This window comes from Ovis aries, chromosome 4, assembly GCF_016772045.2.
Source record: "Ovis aries strain OAR_USU_Benz2616 breed Rambouillet chromosome 4, ARS-UI_Ramb_v3.0, whole genome shotgun sequence".
NCBI lineage: Eukaryota > Metazoa > Chordata > Mammalia > Artiodactyla > Bovidae > Ovis > Ovis aries.
In genome coordinates, this window is record NC_056057.1 from 40,568,564 (window position 1) to 40,595,491 (window position 26,928).

General features: G+C 34.5%; 1 long non-coding RNA gene across 1 annotated transcript; it reads right to left on the reverse strand.

The window, feature by feature from the left end:
* Nucleotides 1–520: 520 nt before the first annotated feature.
* On the reverse strand, nt 521–25,919 carry LOC132659677 (uncharacterized). Its single transcript, XR_009600346.1, has 4 exons — nt 25,750–25,919; nt 19,703–19,747; nt 14,942–15,041; nt 521–5,633 (listed from the first exon to the last, which is right to left on the reverse strand). It is a non-coding gene; the product is annotated as an uncharacterized LOC132659677 (long non-coding RNA).
* Between the last annotated feature and the right edge of the window lie 1,009 nt (nt 25,920–26,928).

Below are 26,928 nucleotides of genomic sequence, written 5' to 3' on the forward strand. Positions count from 1 at the left end.
CACGTAGTCTTATTCCACTATATGAATATATCACAATTTATCTGTTATCTAATAATGGACATTTAGGTTCTTCCCAGTTTATGGCTATCATGAATAAGACCATTATGACCTTTTATAAAAGGTGTTTGTGTGGAAATATATTTTCGTTGGGTAAATACCCAGGAAAGGATTGTTGGGTCATTGGCAAATGTGTGCTTAACTTAATTGTTATTGCTGTTCAGTTGGTAAGTTGTGTCCTACTGTCTGCGACCACATGGACTGTATCCATGGGGTTCCCCAGGCAAGAATCTGGAGTGGGTTGTCATTTCATTCTCCACTGGATCTTCCTGGGTCAGGGATTGAACTGGTGTTTCCTGCACTGGCAGGGGGATTCTTTACCACTCTGCCACCAGAAAATTCCATGTACTTAAGTTTATAGGAAGCTGCAGATCAGGCTTTCAAAGATGTTTCAAATTTAACTCCCACACCAGGTATGCATACTCTAGCAGCTTCACATCTTCCATCATTTGGAAATGTCAGGTTTCTTTATTGTTTTGGATTTTTTTGGGGGGGGAGGGGCTTTCCAATGTTTTAAATAGAATCTCATTGTGTTTTTAATTTACATCTACCTGATGCCTAAATTGTTATCACACTTTTTAATGAATTTTTGGCCACTCAAAAATCTTTTATAAAGTGTGTATTCAAGACTTCTACCAATTTTAGATGTGCTTCTTGTCTTGTTTTATTACTTACTATTAGCATTTATGATGTATTGTTCTTAAAATTTCTTTGAAAGATTAACATATAATGAACATTTTCTAATGACAGATCTTGTCAACTCACTTCTTAATGGTATCTGTTCATGAATAGAAATTTGTAATTTTGATGAAGTTAAAATTTTTTCATTGTTGTGTTTCTGTAACCTATAAAAATGTCTACAAAAAAATCCATGAAGTTATTTTCTTGCATTTTCTTTTAGAAGCTTCATGGATATATATCTCTGATTTAGAAGTATATTTTGAAAATACAATAATTGCATTTTACTGTGGTGTCCAATATTCTTATCAAGAAGTTAATGATTAGACTTTTGGTTGCTCTTTTGAGGATAATATGTCTTTTTTTCTGATTGCCTAAAACTTTTCTCTTTGTATCTAGGTTTTAAGTTAATGTATGTGAGTTTTATGTAATGAAATTAGATATGATTTTCTTTATAGTTATTTTACTTGGGTTGATGTAGTACAGGTTCAATCTGTGGCTTGTTATCTTTTTTCTTCTTTGGAATCTTCTTGGCCATTATCTCTTGCAATACTGTTTCTTTACAATTCTATCCTTTCTTCTCCTTTGTAAAAACAATTACACATATAGTATTATTTTTAAAAATTCTCTTCTATATTTTTTTTCACATGTAATTTCCATGCTTACATTCATCTGTGACTATAGGATGGATATATTCTTCTGCTTTATCTTCCCATTCACTCAGTCTCTTCAACTTTATATAATCTCATCTATCAATTTCTTAATTTAAGTTATTCAATTTTTCAATTTTTAATTTTGCAGTGAGTTCATTTTTTATGTTTCCTATTTTGTGATTATATCTTCTATTTAGCAAAATTTTTCAAATCTGGGCCTTAGACCTTGTGACATCTGGTAAATTTCTATTGCATTATACTCTGACTCCTGTCATGTAGTTTAAGGGTCTTATCTGAAAACTTGTTAAATTTACTAGTATCTTCTTATTTAGAAGGTCTAAATTCTACTGAAAGAAATGCTTAGCTATTCAGCTTCTCACTTTTAGCTTTCAGAATAAAAATCTGCTGTGAGGAGAGGAGAAAATTCTTGTTATTCTTATTTTCTATTCTGTATTATACCTTGAAATTTTAGTTCTCCAATGCCTCAATAAGATATCAACTATAAAATTGGTGTGAAACAGTTACTTTTGTCCAAAATTTATTTTTCAAAATTTCTACTTTTTCAATTGTCAATATAATATAAAAGAACTTACTGTTGAATAAGTTAGTATGAGAAAAGAAAATATACTTTGTTGGAAAAATTAATAAAAATAAAAGGCAATATCTTTTGCAAACTTTTGAAGTTTTAAAGTTAATTTGTTCTCTGATAAATTTGTCAGTCTATACAACTTATAATTTATATGGTTCTATTTAAGTTACTTTTATTCTAGATATTCACACTTTCATCAATTTAGAATTTAAAAATGTATTTCATAACCCATTCCAACCAAATACAAACTAAATATCCACCTTAAAATGGATATTTATATAAGAAATCTATATTAGAGTTTTAAAAATATATGAAGCAAATTCAGAATTAATATACAGAACTTTAAAAAATATTTATTTCATATTACCAAAGATAACAGTCATTGTTATTTGCTTATTATTTATATATTATTATGTTTGCTTTAGAACACAGTCCCACATTTTGTGATAATTCTCTTATGGAGAGGTGGATTCTAAATTTTTCTTTTGTGTCTGTTTGTTTTCCTCATCCATAAGAATATAACAGAAATATAATTCTATGAGATTTTCCAAGTTTGGTAATAAAAGACTACATGGTTTTCACCTCTTGCTGCAACACTCACTCTTAGAAACATGTATTCACATAAGAAATCTGACTACCTGGTAAAGTCCATGACATGAATAAGCCAAACCAAAGGGAGAAGTCTGTTCAACACTTTCAGCTAAGCCTATGCACTGGGTCTTCCCAGTCCAGAAGCCAGATAAGTGGGTGAAGAAGCCTCCAAATCATTTCAACCTCCAGCCATTTGAGTTACTTCCAGTTGTTCTGGCTTTTCCAGTTGAGATTAAAAATATTATGACTCAGGGGCAAGCTATCCTCACCCCATTCTATTTTAAGTCTTAACCCATGATACCATAAGCAAAATAAAATGATTGTGTTTTGGTGATTTGACATTTAAAAGGTAGATAACCAGACCATAATTTGGGCACAGAGCCAAAAATTTGGAGAGTTTCATAAAAAACCTATGACATGCTGATTTAGGGAGTAAACATATGGACTCCCACCAGTCCTTAAAGAGCCTGTCTATGGAAGATTGAAAGAAACTGAGGAAAATGTTATTGGAAGCTCAAGGAAAAAAAAAAAATTCTTTTCTTTGACAGTCTTTCTAGCCTGTAAATGGAACTCAAAGTAAGAAAGATTGAAAAAATAAGTAAATAAAATAGAAGCTGGAGTATTGTCAGAAAAACATGGCCTCAGAGTAGAAATGAAGGCAACATTTGAGAGAAAAATTCTTCGTTGAGGTCCAGAGAGATTTAAGGTGCTTTCTTGTAGATGTTTCAGAAAGTCATAAGGTCTTCTAACAATCTTAGAGTTAGACTTTGCAGATACTGTTAGAGAGTAAGAGTTCTAAGGGCTTTTCATACAGCAGTCTCAAAGTTATGAAACCTAAAATAGTGAAAGACTTAAGTGGAAGATGTTTGGAGTTACAAGTTTTGTCTAAGGGACTGAATTATGAATCATGCATTAAAGAGATGTTTTTAAAGGAATTACACCAGTCTGCCCTAAGGGGATAAATACAATATAAAAGAAATTGTGTTCTTTATATGCTTATAATGCTGTGAGTATCAAACTCAAATGTGAACACAAACAAGGCAGAGCCACATGCTGCAGAGAATTATTTTCAAGAAAAAAGACTGAGCCCAAATTAAGTAACTGGTTTGTGTGCATGCCTGGCTTATGAAATTACTATGAACCAACAACTGTGTACCTCCTCTTTGACCTCTACTTTTTGAGATGCAGATTATGTAAAACATTATTTTAGTTTCAAAGGTAAAATATAATGATTTGATATATGTATATATTACAAAATGATCACATACATCAAGGATATAAGCTCCTATGTATTTAGAGGCAAAGGATATAAGAAAAGATATGATGAATATGCTAAGATTACTACTAATTGGCTGATGGGCTTACTAAATTATTCTTACTTTGTCCAAAGTTTAATTGGCATAGATTTAGGTATTAATCACCAATTAATGAGATGAGTCATAAAATAAGTCTATTGTTTATCTACTCAATTATCATTTTGAGGTTTCTTTTTAAAATTTCATTTATTAGGAACTACTTTATATGTTTTAGATCATGGCTCCTGACACATTGAATTTTAAGTAATTCTTTGTGCTGAAAGTAATAGGGACTTTGATTTTCTGTAGATTCCAATATATTTGTTAAAGATTTATTAAATGAATTTAAAAAAATGTTCTTTGATTTAATGACCATGCTTTTTGTGTTCTAACATTGAATTGCTATAAGAAGTTTTAACTTCCTCAAGATTATTCAATTTTATTGAATCAAGATCTTCTAAATTGCTTGCTCAGTCTTAGTCACCATTTATCAGATGCAGAACCTATCAATTTCCCATAGGCCCATAAGACCATTTATGAAAGGAAACTATTGTTTATGAATTAATCACTGTAGTCTTTTGGTATCATATATTTCAATATGGCTTTCTAAACTTAGTGTAAAAGAAAATGATGTCACAAATATACTCTGATTGGAAATTCCTAAAATCAAGTTATTTTCATTTTCATGGAGCATGGAAGATTGACTTTCAACATCTGTGTTCTTTGGAGATTACTATAGCACAGATACTCATTAAAATGTCATTTACCTTCGCTCTCACTACATTTGTAACATTAAAGTACCAACTGGGTCTTTTTGAATTTTTGATTTTAAAAGGGTATACATACATTTTTATGAATAAATGAAAGTTATATAAATAGATTCAGAAACCCTAAAATCTATCTTAATTTATTCTTAGTACACATGAAATATAGAATGCAAACATTCTATGAAAAAAATTAATTCACAGGACACTAACTTAATAAGTTCCAAGAATATTATAATAATTATAACAACATAATGTTAATAACTATACAATATAAAAAGAGGTCAATTGTGACATCAAAGCATAAAAGGGATGGGTTTGATTCCTGGGTTAGGAAGATCTCCTGGGGAAGGGAATGGCTATCTACTCTAGTATTCTTGCCTGGAGAATTCCATTGGTAGAGGAGCCTGGCTGGCTACAGTCCATTGGGTTACAAAGGGTTGGACATGACTGAGTGACTAACACTTTCACTATATATAAATAGTTACTCTAAACTCTAAATGTAAGTGGATTGAATTCTCCAATCAAAGGCACAGAATCACTGGATTTTTTTTTTTTTTTTAAAGCAAGATTCAACTACATTCTACCTATGGGAGACTAACTTCAGCCTGAAGACACACATAGGCCCAAAGTGAGGAGATGGAAAAAGATATTCCATGCAACTGAGAGAAAACAGTGCAGGTGAACTCTATCAAATATTTAGAGAAGCACTAATGCTCATTCTTCTCAAACTCTTCCAAAAAATAGCAGAGGCACTTCCAAACTCATTCTACATGTCTACCATCACTCTGATACCAAAACCAGATAAAAACATCACAAAAAAGAAAATCACAGGCTAAGATCACTGATGAGCATAAATGAAAATATCCTCAACAAAATTCTAGCAAACAGAATCCAGCAATGCATTAAAATGATCACATACCATTAGCAAGTCAGGTTTATGTCCAGGATACAAGGATTCTTCAATGCATGCAAATCAATCAATGTTACATACCATAGTAACAAACTGAAAGATAAAAATTATATGATTATCTCAATAGATGCAGAAAAGGCTTTCAAGAAGATTCAGCATACATTTATGATAAAAACTCTTCAAAAATATGCATAGAAGGAACCTACCTCAGCATAATAAAGGCCATATATGATAAACCCATGAGAAACATTATTCTCGATGGTGAAAAACTGAAAGCATTTCCTGTAAAGTCAGGAACAAGACAGGGTGCCCACTCTTGCCACTATTATTCAACATAGTTTTGGAATTCCTAGCCACAGCAATCAGAAAAGAAAAAGAAATTAAAAAATAAAAAAAAGAAATCCAGGTTGGAAGAGAAGAAGTAAAATACTCACTGTTTGCAGATGAATGATACTATACATAGAAAAGTGACTGAAAACTGCTAAGATGGTATATTTAAAATTTCTAACCACACAAAATGAATGATAGGAGGTGTTAGCTAACTCCATAGCGATACCTGGCTTGTAATATATGAGTGTATCAAACCAACACATTGTATAACTTACACAATTTTATGTTAATAAAATTGGAGAAAGATAAGCTGGGTTTAATATAAAAATGTGTATGCTAATCTAGATAGCATATTGAAAAGCAGAGACATTACTTTGCCAACAAAGGTCCGTCTAGTCAAGGCTATGGTTCTTCCAGTGGTCATATATAGATGTGAGAGTTGGACTGTGAAGAAGGCTGAGTGCTGAAGAATTGATGCTTTTGAACTGTGGTGGTGGAGAAGACTCCTGAGAGTCCCTTGGACTGCCAGGAGATCCAACCAGTCCATTCTAAAGGAGATCAGCCCTGGGTGTTCTTTTGGAAGGAATGATGCTAAAGCTGAAACTCCAGTACTTTGGCCACCTCATGTGAAGAGCTGACTCATTGGAAAAGATCCTGATGCTGGGAGGGACTGGGGGCAGGAGGGGAAGGGGACGACAGAGGATGAGATGGCTGGATGCCATCACCAACTCGATGGACATGAGTTTGAGTGAACTCTGGGAGTTGCTGATGGACAGGGAGGCCTGGCGAGCTGCGATTCATGGGGTCACAAAGAGTCGGACACGACTGAGCGACTGAACTAAACTGAACTGAACTGAATACATGTGAAATTTTAGACAGAAGTATTCTGAACAGTATTTTAAAATAGACAAAGGTATTAAGTCATCATATCATAAAACAAACACAAAAAACTGTGCTTGAACCCAAGATAGGTATTCCAGCAGTTATCAACAAATTAAAAAGAAGGGATGATATTTCATGATAATATGCAATGTTCCTAATCAAGAGGGCTTTTATAACATTAAAACAGTACAACTTTCAGAAAAAAATATAGAGATGTAGCAAATCTTAATTAAATGTAGTATAAAATTATCTATTCAGTTTGAGCTATTCTTTTATTCTTTCATTAAAACTCCCATACACACACACACACACACACACACACACACACACATATATGGCTGCCCAGATGGAGACAGTGGTAAAGCACCCATCTGCCAATGCAGGAGATGTAAGAGATATGGGTTTGATCCCTGGGTTGGAACAATTCTCCTGCAGGAGGGCATGGCAACCCACTCCAGTATTCTTGCGTGGAGAATCCCTATGGACAGAACAGCATGGTAAGCTATAGTCCATAGGGTCACACAGAGTCGGACACAACTGAATTGACAGCCCATACACTAGCATATATGCTTGACTGAGGTAATAGTAAAGTGGTCATGTTTTCTATTTATCATTTAAATTGCAAATAAAACAGAATACTGCTATTAAGGAAAAATATAAGTGGAGAAGTGTTGTTTTCCCTTTTCTAGACAACACAAAAATATTTCTAAACATACATTTCACTCTACTGCTAAAAACTGCCTTTAATCCATATTTTTTTCCAGCCAATAGCCAGTTCCAATAGGTCATTTAGATGATCTATAACTATTTCACATTCTCAGGACAATGTCCAGCTCTATGATATGGAAAAATGAATTTTTACCTCAGTGATATCAAACTGGGAGGGCCACTAGATCGGTTTTGGAACAGGGTCAAGATCTCAGTGTTTTTTCCCTCAACTGAATTCTAGAAGAGCCCCAGATTTTCCCTAACATGTAGCCATTGAGAGACCAATATCCTATAAATGAAGCTGAGTGATCATATGGCAAAAACTTAAGCAATTAACATACAATGGTATTTTTACCATATAGACTGGTATTTTTAGAAACATGACCTTTTTTTGAATAACGAATTTTATTGGATAATCAGGGAGAGAAGAGAATAATAAAAATATATCTAACATATAAAAATTAATGTTACCTGGAAGAAAATGCTATATAACATAAATACAAATAGTTTCCCCAAAGAATGATATTTTAAATGAAACCATTTGAAAGTGGAAAGGCATGGGGGAAGAAACAAATAATGTTTGCTTGTTTTTTAAATAATTGTTTTTGTATCAATTTAATGAGTAAAGTAAAAAATCAATGTGAATTTTACATTGTAATTTCATTTCACAGTTTTCTTTTTTAAAATAACATTTATATATCACAGTGCTCAGACTATGGAGGTATATTGTGGATGACAGAGATACATTCTTTCAATGGAAATATAATAATTATAATTTTGCTACCTAAAAGAATATTTAGACTTACTTTTACTCATTTAGATACCTAAGACAGGGAATACAATCTTAAATATCTTCCTGTCTTTCAGGAAACTCTTCACAAATCATAGATTAAAAGCAATGTTAAGAATAATTTGGTTAAAGAAAACACTATATGACTTAAAATAAAACTAGGTTCTTAAAACAAAACTATACTTTTGCCAAGATTATTTTTTACTTCGTCACATACACAGTAGTCTGTTTTTGAAAAAAATAAGAAAAACTTTTTCTGTTATTTTTAATGATATTTAAAATTTATGTTATTTTTCAGCCTGCCAATTGCAAATAAAATTTGATTAAAAGTTTATTCTTTACACACCTTTTGATAAGACATTCTGAAATATGTATTTGCAGTAGCCATTGATGGCACACCCAGAAGCTATGCTGTCATTCCAAATAGATCTGTCTAACTTATCACTTAAAAGTAAGGTAGTTTCCTTTAGATCAAACACATACAAGGTTTAAGACTTATGGTACAAATTAGAGGAAGGGAAATGTTCTTTAAAAAGCCAACTGTTTAAAATGCAAAATTGTCTTTTAAAAATTCTCCTTATGGAAATACAAGCTTTCACTGAAGTTTTGTCTACACTGGTAATCTTTGTCTATGATATTTGCCAGTGTTCACTGTCTATCCCCACTGGAAAGAAAGAAAATGGATGCTTTCCATCTGTAGCAAAATAGAGTCAAAACAAATGTATTTAAATTGGAAACATTTGTGGGTAAAAGAGCTATTCTCCATAAAAACATCTGGTTGTACTTTTAAGTCATTGCCAAATAAACGCATGCTGGAAAATCTATTTTATGCCACACATGGTCACCCATGTAGATGTAGCTTAAAACTGTTTTTGTTTGAGGTCAGCACCCTATTTTAAGAAGGAAAGTACAGATTTGTAAGTGTGCAGTGTTTTTTTTTTTGTTTTGTTTTTGTTTTACAATACTACTGGAATGGCCATGAAGTTTGAATATGTCTATTTTTTTCCCAGACAAGGAACAAAATACGACAGACAGTGCTTTTGATAGTTCTCAGGTAGACAATGCAAAGATTGAAATAATGATGGTTGGGGGACAGATCAAATAGCTACTTATTTGTAGACAAAGACTGCTTGTGGTTTCTGGTTTCAGATAGTTTTTTTTTTTTTTTTTTTTTTTTTTACATTGACACAGAGAGATAATCAACTAAAAAGATGTGGAGAGAGAATCTCAGACTGATTGATTGACTAAGTTTGTTATTGTGCATGCATGCTTAGTCGCTCAGTCATGTTCAGCTCTTTGTGATCCCATGAAATGCAACCCACCAGGCCCCTCTTTCCATGGGATTCTCCAGCGAAGAATCCTGGAGTGGGTTACGATTTCATTCTTCAGGGGATCTTCCTGACCCAGGGATTGAACTTGGATCTCCTGCTTTGCAGGTGGATTCTTTATCATCTGAGCCACCAGGGAAGACCATTTGTTAGCATAGGTAATCCATAACAATGGCTTAACAGAGTAGAAGTTTCTTTCTCTTTCAAGTTTAATGCCGATGTTTCAGGTTGGTGGGCAGCTTTCTATACTGTCTTTTAGATCTAGGTTCTTTCAGGCAGATGGTGCTTCCAATCTGTAGGGCTCAAAGGCTACTGAAGGTTTTTCTACATTGAGTAAATCAAAGAATTTAAAAATTATGCTGGATATTTTCACATGCTAGGTCTGAAGCTGTGTAATACACTGCCTTCCACATCTTATTGGCCATGCCTAGTGAAAGGAAGTCTCAAAGTTGTCATCTACCTGTGTAGCAGGACATACGGTATACAGGTTTCGGTAAATGCAAAGTTGTCTCTGCTGTACTCAGAAATGGAGTTAAACAGAAAGCTCTTGAAATATTAAAAGAAAGCATTTTAAGTTTCATTATATCTCATGCACATATCAGAACAGGGTCACTGAACTTTGTCTCTCCTTTTCACAAAGAATATCAGCTACCTATAAATTAACCCTCAAATGTGCTTCTGAAAATGTGTCACAGGCATACATGAACACATCCACTACTGCCACACCACTTTTTATCTGCTTAGCAACTGCTGTGTTCTACTATTTTCAAACATCATGTACCCCTTACTGCTACGTCTGCCACCATCTACTGATGGTCATCTGCTACACTGTGCTGTGTCTCAACGACTATGCACATTTAAAGACAAGACAGCATAGACCTTTGTGATGTCAAATTCATGCAATGTTCAGTTGCAAAATGAAAAAAAGGCTATAAGAGGTGTACACACTTGTAAGGAAGAAAAAATTTTACTATAGTGTTTTAGAGTCTCTGTCTAGGTCTTGGGATTAAATAGACATAAAACAGATCAATAAGATGAAAGCATATACATTTTTTACATGTATATGAAAGCTTCCACAGGAAAATACTAAAAAAGCCAATAGACCCAAGTGTTTATAAATGGTATACTAGATTGTTAAAAAGAGTAATGATTGTGGAAAAATAACAAAAATATATGGGAAGACTAAGGAAGGTAAAAGCAATTTAGCATTGTCTTGTTTTTTATTTTTTAGGATTTTTTTTCTTTTTTTAAATTTTTTACTTTACAATACTGTATTGGTTTTGCCATACATCGACATGAATCTGCCACGGGTGTACATAAGTTCCCACGCCTGAAACCCCCTCCCACCTCCCTCCCCATACCATCCCTCTGGGTTATCCCAGTGCACCAGCCCCAAGCATCCTGTATCCTGCATCGAACATAGACTGGCGATTCATTTCTTATATGATATTATACATGTTTCAATGCCATTCTCCCAAATCATCCCACCCTCTCCCTCTCCCACAGAGTCCAAAAGTCTGTTCTGTACATCTGCGTCTCTTTTGCTGTCTCGCATACAGGGTTATTGTTACCATCTTTCTAAATTCCATATATATGTGTTAGTATATATAACGTGTCTGGCTATTTGCAACCCTATGGACTGTAGCCTACCAGGCTCCTCTGTCCATGGGATTCTCCAGGCAAGAAAACTGGAGTGGGTTGCCATGTCCAGAAAGCCTAGGTGGTTTAAAACAGCAGAATACAGTTGGGAAAACCTGAAGAAGTTCTATATGGCATGAGCAGAAGATGCTGTTGGGAGTGGTAGAAACCAAAAATATAGATTTGTGAGAATAAACAAAACCTGACACAGTATTTATAATATTGCTAAATATTAACACTGATCTTTATCATTAAAACTATATTCATTGACATACTATTTGATTACAAAACTGAGTCACAGAAAATAACTACTTGTGATATAGGAATTTGATAATTCATATAGCAAATATAAATTTTGCTTTACTAAAAGATGAGCATTTATTACATTTTTATTTTGTCTAGAGATTACTTCTTTTCTCAAGAAAGTAAAAGAAGTGACTAGTAGAACTGCTATGTTAAATTTAAATCTGAAAGAATAAGGATTAAGTGACAATGTTTTTTTGGGGAAAATGATCATGTCATTTAAATGTGTGTGATGGCCAAAGCAAAAAACACTGAGCATGGTTAAAGACATCTCCTTTACCTTAAATGTATGAACTTCCTCAACTTCAACAAAAGGACTTTGCACCTTAAAATTCTTGTGGCTAATGAAGAAAGGGAATATTTCAAACCTATAATTTCAAGTTCAGTTCCTTTCAAGAAACAAAATGGAAAATCAGCTAAAAGACATGTGGCTTCCTAGAACAATCTATAATATTGATGAAAAAATAAAATTATGACATGATAATAACCTGCTAATATCAGTTAATTAATGTGTGTTCCATTAATGTTTGCTCCTTGGAAGAAAAGCTCTGACCAACCTAGACGGCATATTAAAACACAGAGACATTACTTTGCCAACAAAGGTCCATCTAGTCAAAGTTATGGTTTTTTCAGTAGTCATGTATGGATGTGAGAGTCAGACTATAAAGAAATCTGAGCACTGAAGAATTGATGCTTTTGAACTGTGGTGTTGGAGAAGATTCTTGAGAGTCCCTTGGACTGCAAGGAGATCCAACCAATCCATCCTAAAGGAAATCAGTCCTGGGTGTTCATTGGAAGGACTGATGCTGAAGCTGAAACTCCAATACTTTGGCCACCTCATAGGAAGAACTGACTCATTGGAAAAGACCCTGATGCTGGGAAAGATAGAGGGCAAGAGGAGAAGGGGACGACAGAGGATGAGATGGCTGGATGGCATCATCGACTCTATGGACATGAGTCTGAGTAAACTCTGGGAGTTGGTGATGGACAGGAAGGCCTGGAGTGCTGCTGTCTATGGGGTCACAAAGAGTCGGACATGACTGAGTGGCTGAACTGAACTGAACATGCCAGATACAATAATTAACAGAACCTATAACATGATTATTATACTCATTTTATGAAAAATACCCAGGAAACTTAAACAGAGTACTTCCCAAAATAATATAATAGAGATTATGGGATAAAAAATAGGCTTTGTGACTATGCAGTTAGTGTTCCAACCCAAGTTACTCTGAATATAACTATTAACAATCGTGTTGTTCTCCAATATAAAAGAATATAAACGAAAGTTACTAGAGAATAAAATAGCTTGTCTTTTTTTATTGTTGTTTAGTCACTGATGTCTGACTCTGTGACCCCATGAACTGCAGGATGCCAAGCTTCTCTGTCCTTCACTATCTCCCAGAGTTTGCTCAAACTCATGTCCATTGAGTCAGTGATGCCCTACAGCCACCTCACCCTCAGCCACCCCCTCCTCTTGCCCTTAATCTTTCCCAGAATCAGGGTCTTTTCCAATGAGTAGGTTCTTTGCATCAGGTGGCCGAAGTATTGGAACTTCAGCAGCAGTTTTTCCAATCAATATTCAGGATTGATTTCTTTTAGGATTGACTGGTTGACCTCCTTGCTGTCCAAGGGACTCTCAAGAGTCTTCTCCAGCACCAGTTTGAAAGCATCACTTCTTAAATGTTCAGCCTTTATGGCCCGGCTCTCACATCCATACATGATGACTGGAAAAATCATAGCTTATGGACCTTTCTCAGCAAAGTGATGTCTCTGTTTTTGAATACACTATCTATGTTTTTCATGATTTTCTACCAAGGAGTAGGTGTCTTTTAATTTCATGGCTCAAGTCCCCATCCACAGTGATTTTAGAGTCCAAGAAAATAAAGTCTGTCACTGTTTCCATTTTCCCCCATCTATTTGCCATGAAGTGATGGGACCTCATGCCATAATCCTGGTTTTCTGATTATTAATTAAGTATAATATATATCACAATATAATTGCATTCTACTTGGAACCAATCAACCTTCCTTTGCAGGTATTAATAAAGTTCAGGATATCACATTTCAGAAATATTCAGACATGTCTTTGGAAAAAATAACTACATTTAGGAGAACACTTAAGATTATATTACCTTAAAAAAATGACAGGTCTAGTGATGTTTAAAGTATAAAATAGGACCATTGAATACTTAAGGAAAATATTGACATTCCTTTTCAAATTAATCAGGCAATAAAAAGAAAGTCAACAAAGTTCATTTAATGCAGCTCCAGAGAACAAATTTGGGATGGTGAGTGGAAGATAAAGAAGTTATGGAAATGAAGGCTTTTAATATCCTATGATCTGAGAAATGTCATATGTATGTCTTATATATAATAATAATTTCTAAACTCTGTGAGGAAGATTTCATTTTAAAGAGGAAAAAAGTGAGGGTGTTTGGAGAACTTATAAATAAGAGAACTATTAAGTGGTAAGCGGCCTGCCGGTTCTGTTCCAAATCAAACCCTGTATATAAATAGAGTTCTCCAAGAATGGAGTGAAACATTCAACATATCCTTCGTGATCTTGGTTCTTTTAGGTGCAAAAAGAGATTCTGGAAGTCAAGATTGTATTCTCTCTAGTTCCAGAAAAGATTGCCCCATGTTATTCTATTAGATTCATCACTTATTTAGATTGCTTTCATATGTTCAGTTCATATATTTAAAGTATTATAATAATTTTTTTATCACTACTTTAGGAAATAGAGGGGTTAGTGTAATTAACTTTGATTATTTAAGACTGTTTAAATCTCAGCAAAATGTTTTCCAGTTTTTATTTTGGGACAGATTGATTAGGCATGACCCATATACTGGCTGATAACTTTAAGACTTCAAAGCCTGCCTACTCCCAACTATATAAACAATGAAACTTTCAAAGGAACATTTTAAGGAAGCAAAAGAGAAAGAAAGAAAAAAAAAACTTATTTGTCTTTGCTTTTTTTCTCTTCATTCTCTACTCATTATCATAAAGATTCTATTCAGGAAAAACAAAACCCAAACCACAGTGCCTGTTATCTGTACACCTTTTCTACAAGAGTTAAATTAGCAATTAAAAAAAAAAAAAGACTAACATATTTTTGGGGATTTAAGAATAGAAGGTATTAAAAACCCACCAACTAACCAAATAACAGGCAAATACCAGAATGTTTCTTTTAGTCTTACTAAAATAAATTATATGATCCTACATAAACAGATCAACAAGATAAAGACTACTACTGTGTAAAACCTGTATCTGTCAGTTTGATATCCTATATCAGAGAATTTATGTATTAAGGGGATTGCTCCAGTTATAAGATTAAATAGGATCTGGTAATCCAATTATAAACTCTCATTTCCTCCAAGGATTACTTAAGCTTTTAGTTAAAAAGAGTTTGAGTTACTCACGAAAGATCTGTAGTTTTCAGACACGCAAGCAGTGACTCACAGGATGAGTAACAAGCAGACCAGTCCTCTTTATTCTTCCTCCACCGCCCTCAGTCCTCCCCTGCTTAGCCAAACACACAGATTAATTAACTGCTTTCAGCATGCCCGTCTGCTGCTTATTTTAGTTCTTGTCTTTCAAAGATGCTTTTAAAAAACTACAGTTTTTTCACACAGTAAACTATATTTTAGGAGTTGACTGACAGATACTCACTGAGAGATTTAAATATTATATAAGCATATAAACATATTTATCTATCTATACATCTATCCAGGTCCTGGGAGGAAATATGAAATCTATACTAGAGGCATTCTAAAGTTCACTTCAATATATTAAACCAAATCCTTTTACTTTTCTCTGAATCAGTTTTTATAATAGGCTGAATTCAGAAAGAACTCAATGAGAAAATTTTGTCCATAGTTTGTCCCTTACAGTAATTATTTCAAATAATCCTCAATCCTAGTGTTCTTCCAGTTATTGAGATGACTCCTTGATGAACACACAGAAAAAAATCCCTGACCTCATGTAGTTTACATTGCAGTGAGTGGAAATGGACAATTGATAATATAAACAACTGCACATGTTAAAGGATGATTACTATATAAAACAATAAGACAGGGGAAGGGGAGAATGAAGAATTGCTGTTTATGCTCGAAGTTTACCAACTTTAAAAAGAAAATGATAATTGAGCAAAAACTTGAAGGAGATAATAGATCGAGACATGTGAACACCCAATGGGAGAATGTTCCAGGCAGAGAGAATGGTCATTTCAAAGGCAGCACTCTGTTAGGATGTGCTTGCCAGAGAGTTTTGGACTTTAATATAAGATTCTGTAAGAATATACATTCTTGAGACACAAAGGAAGTACATTCTTATGATATAATTTAATCCATAATATCATAGTTGACACAAGAGTCTTTTGTTCATTCATTTATTTAAAAGCCCAAAAGATAAGCAATAAGCCTTTCATTGTCCTGAGCACTGGAAACACAAACATGAGTTAGACAATGAGGAAGCACTCATGGAAGCACATCTTTAAACTTTATAAGCACCATAACAGAACGTGTGCAAACCTCTTTTAGATGATAGCAAGTTGGATGACTAACCATCTGGGGAAAATCATGAATTTCTTCACTGAGGAAGTGATATTTGATTTGCTTGCTGAAGAATGAGTAAGCTTTTACAAGGACTAAAGCAGGAACAGGCTTTTCTGGGCACAGAATCATATCTGGAAAAACAGAGGTTTTGAAGATAATATGAAAATGCCTTGATTTTACTAGATATGTGGTACAAGAGAGGGTGGAAGGAGAAATGAACAAAATGTGAAATATTGTCTGCTCAGTTTGGACTCTTGTGAATGTTTCAGTAGAAAACTAACATAATCAGGTTCATAAATTAGAACTGTTTGATGGTGGATGTGGAGGATGAATTGTACTGTTCAAGCAACTTTCTACATTTACCAGCTGTTTATAAGAGATCCCTGTAGATACATGTATAGAGATGCTTCAGTTCTTTAGGGAAGGCTTTATAACATTACATAGGAATCTTACTGCAAGAGTTGATGTTGAACAGAACTTCAGAATAGGATAGATTACTTCTGAAAATATTCAAATCACACTCCCAGGGAGTGTACAATGTGAGGGTCTACACAACTCTGTTCTAGATTTTGAGCTATTTAGTGAGGTATCCTAAGTAACTTTAAAGCAATATAAAATATTTGTTGAGTGCTTCTCATATATCCTGTACTGTACTGTGCTTTTTCCTTTTATGGATTACCTCATATACTCTCCATAATAGCTCTGAGGTAGTTACGTAATTTTCCACGTATTATAAATGAGGGACATGATGAGTAGGAAGGTTAAATAACATCCTTGAATGTAAAACTTCTATTGGAATTAGGTACATTTTGATTGCAAGTGCTTTGCTCTACTACTTCCTGGAAAATCTGGCCTGAAAATCTACTATGTAAGAATCTCTAGCAGTTTGCCATTAAGGGATAACACACATTGGAAACATTTCCTTTCTATAGATTTTGAACTTGCTCTGTTGTATGCACTGAGATCTGTTTGAGTGATTAGAAAGACATATTGAGGTTTATCATGGCAAGAGCTTGTGAAAGGTATAAGATTTTGCTATACCTCCAAGCAGAGAGGTTTGCTTCTCCTAGCTTCATGTTTGCTGCTGTGAGAACCATGATTGCTCACGGTAGAAGATATGAGTTTCTTGGGTCAGAGACAAAAGAAATTGTTACTCAAGGGAACTACAGATGCCAGAGTGTCAGCATTCACACTGGATCTTAAGTCCTGAATTTCAAAGAGCGATTCAAAAAGGCCGTGTGATGCCTGATATATTGCCACAGGTTGGGTTATGAGAGATGACCTTTGAGTTTAGGGATCTCAGATTTTTTCTAAGGATTCTTAACGTCTGCATGACTTTTGCATTGGAGAGAGACTTTATTATACTAGACAGTAAACAAGCTAATCCCTTAGTTTAGATATATACCATTTCATTCTTTCAAAATTGTTCCCTACACAGAAATCCTTAAAGATAGTCTAGAACAAAGGTGGTCAAGTTCTGAGTTTAAAAGATAAACAGAAATGTAAGAAACCCATGGAGAATAGTCTCCTAGGATCTCACTCAAAAGGCAGCTGTGCTGGAGTATATGTCTGGAAGTCTAATCAACCACCATTTCTACCTTACATACTTGGAATCCCATGGCACCTTTGGGACACAAATATTGCCTAAAAAATTTCCCTGGTAACTCAGCTGATTAAGAATCTGCCTTAATGCAGGAGACCGTGGTTTGATCCCTGGGTTGGGAAGATCCCTGGAGGAGATCATGGCAACTACTCCAGTATTCTTGCCTGAAGAATCCCCATGAATAGGGGAGGCTGGTGGGCTACTGTCCAGGGGGTTGCAGAGTTGGACATGACTGACTGAAGTGATTTGGCACACACAGCCCAAACCAGGTTCAGTTCTACTGCCAGAGCTAAAAAGAAACTTGTTGATTTCAATTCATTATTAATAAGGCTGTATGGAATTTTATTTTTAATCTAATATAGAAAACACTCATTCCTTGGTAGACTTTGACATCATCATTAAAGGATAATGTACTTGAAAGAATTTTTCTAGCATTGTGAGTGGTTGAATCATATATAACCTTGTTTGTTCTTGGTCACAGTCACTGTTGGCAAAATAATCTAAATTTTAAAGCACTTCTAATATAGATGATCCTGATTCTCTCAGAGTCGTGAATGAAAATGTGAAGTTTTTCTTTTAACTACCAAATACAATTTAATTTTTCCAGTCAATAGATCAAGAAATTATTTCAGTTTGTAAAGCCTGTAACCTAAGATGGATTCTCACAACAGGCTATTGACACAAAAACTGAAGATCAGGCAATTTAGTGGATAAAATATGAGTTAAAGCATGAATGGGAAATCATGAGAGCATCCAGGAAAGAAGGAATAGCAAAGAATATGCATGTAATGTGGCAAAACATTTACCATACTTGCAAATTACTGCAGGATTCCAATCAAAAATAGATGAAGTTAACAGAAAAATTAAAGACTGTTGAAATATTGATGCTGCCACCTTTTGAGAAACTCTATAGATATGAAGCCAGAGGAACACAGTGAAGGTGACCTATCACCATAAATGAAGAAAAAAATTGTGCCAAAAGGATGAAACTGTCCCAGAGGTATTGACATTGTCAAAAACTTCACATTAAAGGAAATCTCAAAGACATTGGAAGTACATAGGATAAAGTATGGGAGGCTGATCCAATCTGGAAAGAAATAGTACAATTTGCCATGGCAGAGAAAAGATTTCTATTCTGTATCTTAAATTATATGATAAGAAGAAAGCAAGTGCACTATTCAAACTAACCTGGATATATATATTTTTCTTTTACAAAGAAAACATTTCTATTCTCATTTAAAATACAGTGAATCAAATAAATATCCATCAATTTAAATTACCTATCTATATATGTGTGTACATATAAAATGGTTTATAATATTAATATATATTCTACACACCAGAGATTATTCTATAAGTATAAAGAATAAGCATCTTTCTATATTCCTGACAACTTATTTTGGATACTCATTATATCTCACATGCTACTGCTAAGTCACTTCAGTCGTGTCCGACTCTGTGCGACCCCATAGACGGCAGCCCACCAGGCTCCCCCATCCCTGGGATTCTCCAGGCAAGAACACTGGAGTGGGTTGCCATTTCCTTCTCCAATGCATGAAAGTGGAAAGTGAAAATTGAAAGGGAAGTCGCTCGGTCGTGTCCGACTCTTCGCGACCCCATGGACTGCAGCCTACCAGGCTCCTCCGTCCATGGGATTTTCCAGGCAAGAGTACTGGAGTGGGGTGCCATTGCCTTCTCACATAGAAAGCTATAAAAGACTTTTTACCATTGTATCCTCATCTTTCTCACATTGCTAGTCAACACTTAGTGTCCCTTATATGAATATTTTTAAAATGCATCTGTAGTCATGCCACAGCTTATTTGTTTTACAAAAATATTTTCCAACATCCTAATTTTGCTCATACTGCCTTCACCACAAATGTCTCATTCTCTTCTTTTCTTCTTCCCTTTATCACATGAATGCAAAAACTAGCAAATATTTACTGGTGAAATATTTCATATAAATGAAGTAAATTAAGACAACATTCTCTTAGGTGTACTCACACACATGGAAAATAACTTACTGTACTTCCATAAGGAAACATCAGAACTTCTATTTACAATTAAATCTGAAATATAAAAGAGAGGCAAAGTTTTAATATTTATTTAGGCCGTGGTATTCTTATGGATCCTCATGTCAAACAGTCACAAGTCACATGAAGGCCAGAGTAGGAAGGCTATTGTACAAAGGATATCTGCTCACATCCAGCATGTTGCAATCATTTGCACATCATGTAAATATGACTGAAGTGAATTTATGCATTATATAATTTTGCTTAAATTAAATCTCCCTTTACTAATTAAAAAATAAATTTAAATTCAATGAAACAAGAATGAAGCAAAACATAGGGGGAACAGGAACTGACACTGGATATGCATGCTTGCTGCTGGTGTTTAGTTCAGTCGCTCAGTCATGTCCAGCTCCTCATGACCCCATGAATTGCAGCATGCCAGGCCTCCCTGTCTATCACCAACTTCCGGAGTCCACCCAAACCCATGTCCATTGAGTCGGTGATGCCTCTAACCATCTTATCCTCTGTTGTCCTCTTCTCATGCCCTCAATCTTTCCCAGCATCAGGGTCTTTTCAAATGAATCAGCTCTTCACATTAGGTGGCCAAAGTACTGGAGTTTCAGCTTCAACATCAGTCCTTCCAAGGAACACTCAGGACTGATCTCCTTTAGAATGGACTGGTTGGATCTCCTTGCAGTCCAAGGGACTCTCAAGAGTCTTCTCCAACACCACAGTTCAAAAGCATCAATTCTTTGGTACTCAGCTTTCTTTATAGTCCAAATCTCACATCCATACATGATCACTGGAAAACCATAGCCTTGACTAGATGGACCTTTGTTGACAAAGTAATGTCTCTGCTCTTTAATATGCTGTCTAGGCTGGCCATAACTTTCCTTTCAAGGAATAAGCATCTTTCAATTTCATGGCTGCAATCACCATCCGCAGTGATTTTGGAGCCCTCAAAAAGAAAGTCTGACACTGTTTCTACTGTTTTCCCATCTATTTCCCATGAAGAGATGGGACCGGATGCCATGATCTTAGTTTTCTGAATGTTGAGCTTTAAGCCAACTTTTTCACTCTCCTCTTGCACTTTCATCAAGAGGCTTTTTAGTTCTTCTTCACTTTCTGCCATAAGGGTGGTGTCATCGGCATATCTGAGGTTATTGATATTTCTCCTGGCAATCTTGATTCCAGCTTGTGCTTCTTCCAGTCCAGCGTTTCTCATGATGTACTCTGCATATAAGTTAAATAAGCCTTGACATACTCCTTTTCCTATTTGGAACCAGTCTGTTGTTCCATGTCCAGTTCTAACTGTTGCTTCAGTTCTAACTGTTGCTTCCTAACATTGCATACAGGTTTCTCAAGAGGCAGGTCAGGTGGTCTGGTATTCCCATCTCTTTCAGAATTTTCCACAGTTTATTGTGATCCAGACAGTCAAAGTCTTTGGCATAGTCAATAAAGCAGAAGTAGATGTTTTTCTGGAACTCTTTTGGTTTTTTGATGATCCAGTGGATGTTGGCAATTTGATCTCTTGTTCCTCTGCCTTTTTTAAAACTAGCTTGAATATCTGGAAGTTCATGATGGTTTACTTAACTTGGTGGTTGTTAAAGATGGAAAAGATGCTGCAGATGCCTCGCAAATATGTGTAGCCTTGCAAATATGTGTAGAACTAAATGGATGTATTTAAAATATCATGAAGTCATCTTTTAGTTTTATCTGCCAGTTGCCAAAAGTATTGAATATTGATAGCATAAAATATTCTTAATCTTTAATGCAAATCTGATCGTATTTCAAACTAATAGAACAGTATTGCATTTTACATTCTTTAATCAATTAGTTTAAAATGTGCTGTGTTTTTCAGGTGAAATAGTTTAAAACTGATTAGAAAATTCTGTTTTCCTATACAAGTGGGCTGACATAGGAACTTTTGTAGGTAGCATGCTTTCAGTGATTTGAATCACAGAATGACGGAAACATTTACAAACACATCTTCATAGCTTGAATTTTTTTCAGAAAGCAGTTGCTTTCTTATTCATCACCAAATGCCACATTTATCTTTAAGGGATTGATAGAATATGTCAAGCCTGTATATTGTCACTCTGGTCATTTAACTTATATGCAGAGTACATCATACAAAATGCTGGGCTGGATGACCCACAAACTGGAAGCAAGATTGCCAGGAAAAATAAACAGATATATAGATGATGCCACTTTAATGGCAGAAAGTGAAGAAGAACTTAAGGACCTCGATGAAGGTGAAAGAGGAGAGTGAAAAAACTCCTTAAAACTCAACATTCATGAAAGAAGATCATGGTTTCTGGTCTTCTTATCACTTCATGGCAAATTTAAACAGGAAAAGTGGAAAGTGTCAGATTTCATATTTTGTGCTCCCAAATCACTGTGGACAGTGACTGCAGCCACAGATTAAAAGACACTTGCTTCATGGAAGAAAAGCTATGACAAACCAAGACAGTGTATTAAAAAGCAAAGACATCACTTTGTGACCAAGGTCCATCTAGTCAAGGCTATGGTTTTCCAGTAGTCATGTATGGATGTAAGAGTTAGACCATAAAGAAAGCTGAGCACTGAAGAATTTATGCTTTTGAGCTGTGGTGTTGGAGAAGACTCTTGAGAGTTGCTTGGACTGCAAGGAGTTCCAACCAGTCCATCCCAAAGGAGATCAGTCCAGGTGTCCCTTGGAAGGACTGATGTTGAAGCTGAAACTCCAGTACTTTGGCCACCTGATATGAAGAGCTACTCACTAGAAAAGACCCTGATGCTGGGAAAGATTGAGGGCAGGAGGAGAAGGGAACGACGGAGGATAAGATGGCTGGATGGAATCACCATCTTGATGGACATGAGTTTGAGTGACCTCCGGGAGTTGGTGACAGACAGGGAGGCCTGGCATGCTGCAGTTCATGGGGTCACAAAGAGTTAGACATGACTGAGTGACTGAACTGAAGTTAAATATAAATTGAACATTGACCCGGGCTCTGAATATATCATAAAATGCAAAAATTAGATTGTCAATAATAATGAAGCATATTCATTTGCTCCCACTTTTCAGTATTATTAAATAACAATCAACATTATATTTATACAGTTTATATAAAATAAAATTAAGAGTTTAACATGTCAAATGTATCTTGTATGATTAATAAGTTTAAAGAAATATTATTAGATTTCTCTAGGTGATTCTTTACCACATTATGAATATTATTAATAAAATCATAAAAAGTAATTTATGTTATTTACAATATTTTAAAGAGAGAAAAGCTTTTTACTGTAGCATATTCATGTCATTTTGCATTACAGTAATATTTATGATCATTACAACACATTATGTAGAACACTATATAGAAATCTTCATTATATCATTATATAATTATATATCATTATATTATCTCATTCTTTTAAATTTATTCTAATTTTTATTTATATTTTATAGCATATTATTTATTATGTTATGTTTGATATAAATACTTTATAAATATATAAAAGTACATATATCTATAGATACCCACTGAAACCATTTTACTAGAATAAGCAAAAGACTCTGATGCTTAACAGTCTCATTTGTAGAAGTCACCTCCTTGCAGCTTTCCTCTTTTTCCCCTTTTTGGAAGTGTCTCCTCTGTCTCCTGAATTTTGATACTATTTTACTGAAACATATCACCCACTCTGCTGTGGTGTAGCAATTTTAACCCGCCATTATATTTGCTAGGTAACAGGAAACGGAAGAATGGTTCTTGCTCATCTCTGGAGCTCCTCAGACATCAACAGGTACTGAGTCCATTGATAGTGCCTCTCAGAAATACATGTGGACTGAATTGTCTTAGGGTATAAAAATATATACGGAGTCTTGTTAGAAATAACTCTTTATCCAATTGTAGAGCATTTTCTCCTAGGTAAAGAGAGATTAAATTGCAAATCACTTGGGCTGCTTGACAAAACACCTCCTTAGGATACCTCACCTCAAATTCGAATACTTGTAATTTAAGTTGATGCGACACAATGATCTTGGTTTCGCTGATAATATTCTCACTGATACACATGGGAAGCAGAACCAGACGCTGAAATATGACCTGCGTGCTTAACCACTCAGTTACACAGAATAACATTATTGGTTTCAATGTTGAGTAATATTTATTAACGTTTTGGTTTAAATTCTAGTAAAGACTGAATCTGTATAAATAGACAAAGCCATGCATTTGTTAGTGGGTACTGCTAGGGCATTAGGGAAACAGGTCTCGATATGAACATCTTTAACAATTTATTAATGTGCACAGGTTTGTTCAACTTCTGACGTTTCCTTAGCTCTTAAGAAAGTTAAGGTTAAATGTTAGTTAAGGAATTTGAATCCTTTTTGAGATCCTTTTCAATCACTGAATATTATTTTTTCTTATTCTCTTACTCTGTCTCTTCTTGTGTGTGTATGTTTGTGTATTTAAATGAAAAAGAAAACTCAGGACTTATTCTTTGATTATTTCAAACAAGACTCTACTTTTGGTATTATTTTTTACCTTTAGAGTCCTCTTTTCCCTAGAGTAATTTGCTATACAAAAACTCTATTATATAACAAAATTTATATAAAATATTTAATTTAACTGTTTTAATATTGCACTATTTTAAATATCATTTATATTGCCTTTTAGTCACACTACATACTCTGGAAGTGAGTTACAGGATATGGCTATTTCTGCTTTTTGCTCTAGAGGTGCAGCGTAACACAATTTACAATGAGTCACAACTTAAGCAAAAACAGAGCCTCTTTTTTCCTAACAGAAATAAAAGCAATAAAAAATAACTAAATAAATTAATGCAGAAAGGATGTTTCACTGATTTTTTTCAACTAGCATTTTAAAATAAAAAACAACAAATGTTTACATGAAAAATACAGCTTTTTCAAATATGCAAAATGATTTGATAGAAAAGATAAATAAGCTAAAGTAGGGAATTAACGAAACTGGCTTTTAACAGAAATAACCATTCTATATTACAGTTTCCAATGAAGGTCTAAAATAAAATTGTAGTAAAGCTAGTAGCTCAAATTTTTCATAGTTTTGCTCCATGTAGTATACCACAGAAGAACAATATTGAAATGGGTTAAAAGAAAAAAAAAATTGACTTAATTTTAGATTAAACTTTTTTCAAAATTACAATTTCATTTGTAAATGTAATTTATAGGGACAAATATGTGAAATAATTACTGATAAAGCTGTTAACTTTAATATGTTTCACTTTATTTAAAATCTGTGCTTCCCTTTAGTGTTCTCACATACTGCAGCAGAAATTCAGTTCTTAATTAACCCAGTGTATTTGCCTGAAAACATGCTTCCTGGGACACAACTAAGTAGAGCTTATGACAAGGATGTAGCTGGAAATGCAGATGTCTATTACTTTCTGAGTAAAACAAAGGATTTTACCATCGACACAAGTAAAGAATTTCAGCATTATTTATTTATTTTAGACTTTTAAGATTCAGAGTTTAAAGAAAAATATTTAATTAAACTTAAGTGATAGATTTCTTGGGTAAAACCTGCTGCAGATAGTTAAATAAACAAAATTCCCCGAGAAGCTTCTTGTTACTGTCCTGATTCACAATTCCAGTGTTGCCACAAACATTTTCAAAAGAAATAAAAACTTTAGTTATTAAATTGTCATGAGAGTCATCCTATGCTTTTCAGAGAAAAAGTGTTCTTTGAGTAATAAGAAAAATCATCCAGAATATATATTTTGCATTAATTTCAAGAAAATAATTTAAAAAAACTTCTGGCCAAGTGAATGGAAAAGTTTCTTAAAAGGAAGAATTAATAAATGAGTCAGTTAAGACAGGAAATACATGTTGTGCCTTGTGTTGCCCATAGTACCCTGAGCCAAAGTGGTGGCCTACACAGTAGGTCCTCAATAAGTTCAAAGGAAAAGCAGAATGGTGTCTCTCAGTTAAAATCCAAATTAAAAAACCCTTTGCTTTCACAATCATAATTCAAACAGGATCGGTCATAAATACAAATGCTATTTCTGAATTCCTCCGAAATAGGGTCCACTTGTTTTCTTACCAGGTTGCTCTTTACTCAGGTTATGATTTCTCTGCTGCTGCTGCTGCTAAGTCACTCAGTCGTGTCCGACTCTGTGCAACCCCATAGATGGCAGCCCACCAGGCTCCCCCGTCCCTGGGGAGCAAGAACACTGGAGTGGGTTGCCAATTTTTTCTCCAATGCATGAAAGTGAAAAGTGAAAGTGAAGTCGCTCAGTCGTATCCAACTCCTAGCGACCCCATGGACTGCAGCCTAGCTAAGTGCAATTAACTATGTACTAATTCTAAACTGAGACCTAAAATAGCATAGTTGTTTTCTACATTTCAAACAGTGGCAATATTGTGTATATATTTGTGTGGTATGCTCAGGAAATGTTAAAATATTGCTAGACATGATTTTTATAAATTTAAGAAAATAGTTTTGAAAACAGGAATAGACAGTTTTTTGTCTCACTCACTGCATAACTTGACTTCACTCGACAATGAGGCTTGTGGCTCAATACAGTACCACACTTTGATAACAAGCCTAGCCTCTTTCTGCAGAAGTCAATACTAAATTATGTTGACTTGCCTTCTCACTTCTCAATAACTGAGATTTTGCTCAAAATCTCCAAATTTTGAATAATATCTGAATAATCCTAGACCCTCCACTTCTCTCCTACAAGGTATAAGATACTGGATGACTTCCTTTGGTGGGAGAGCTCTGATTCCTTATAGTCAGACTATAATAATGCCCACCTCCTTAGGCTTCCTGATTACCTGCCTCTTGGTCCTAAAGTTTTTTTTTTTTTTTAATTGATCTTTGCTGGGAGTGACATCACAAAACTTGGCTAGAATCCCAGAAGAATTCCTCATCGTCTTTATCCATCGTCAATATGGAAATATCTGAACCTAATTATATGAAAAATGTATATCCACTTAAATTCCCTATTTCTCATATCCCTGCTATCCTTGTAAATTGCCTAAGATAAACAAATATATGTTTGTCCTCTTTTCTTTTTTCTATTTTCATCTCCATACAACTCCAGGCTTCCTCTCCCCTCATCTAACCTCACATTCTTCTTACATTCTCACACCTTTCATTTATGGATTTAAAATCCCCATTATGCAGCAACAAACAAATAAGTCACTTTCTTTTCAACTTATTTTGTGACATTTCTCTACCTCTTGCTTTAACTGAACTTTGTTTATCTGTAGGACA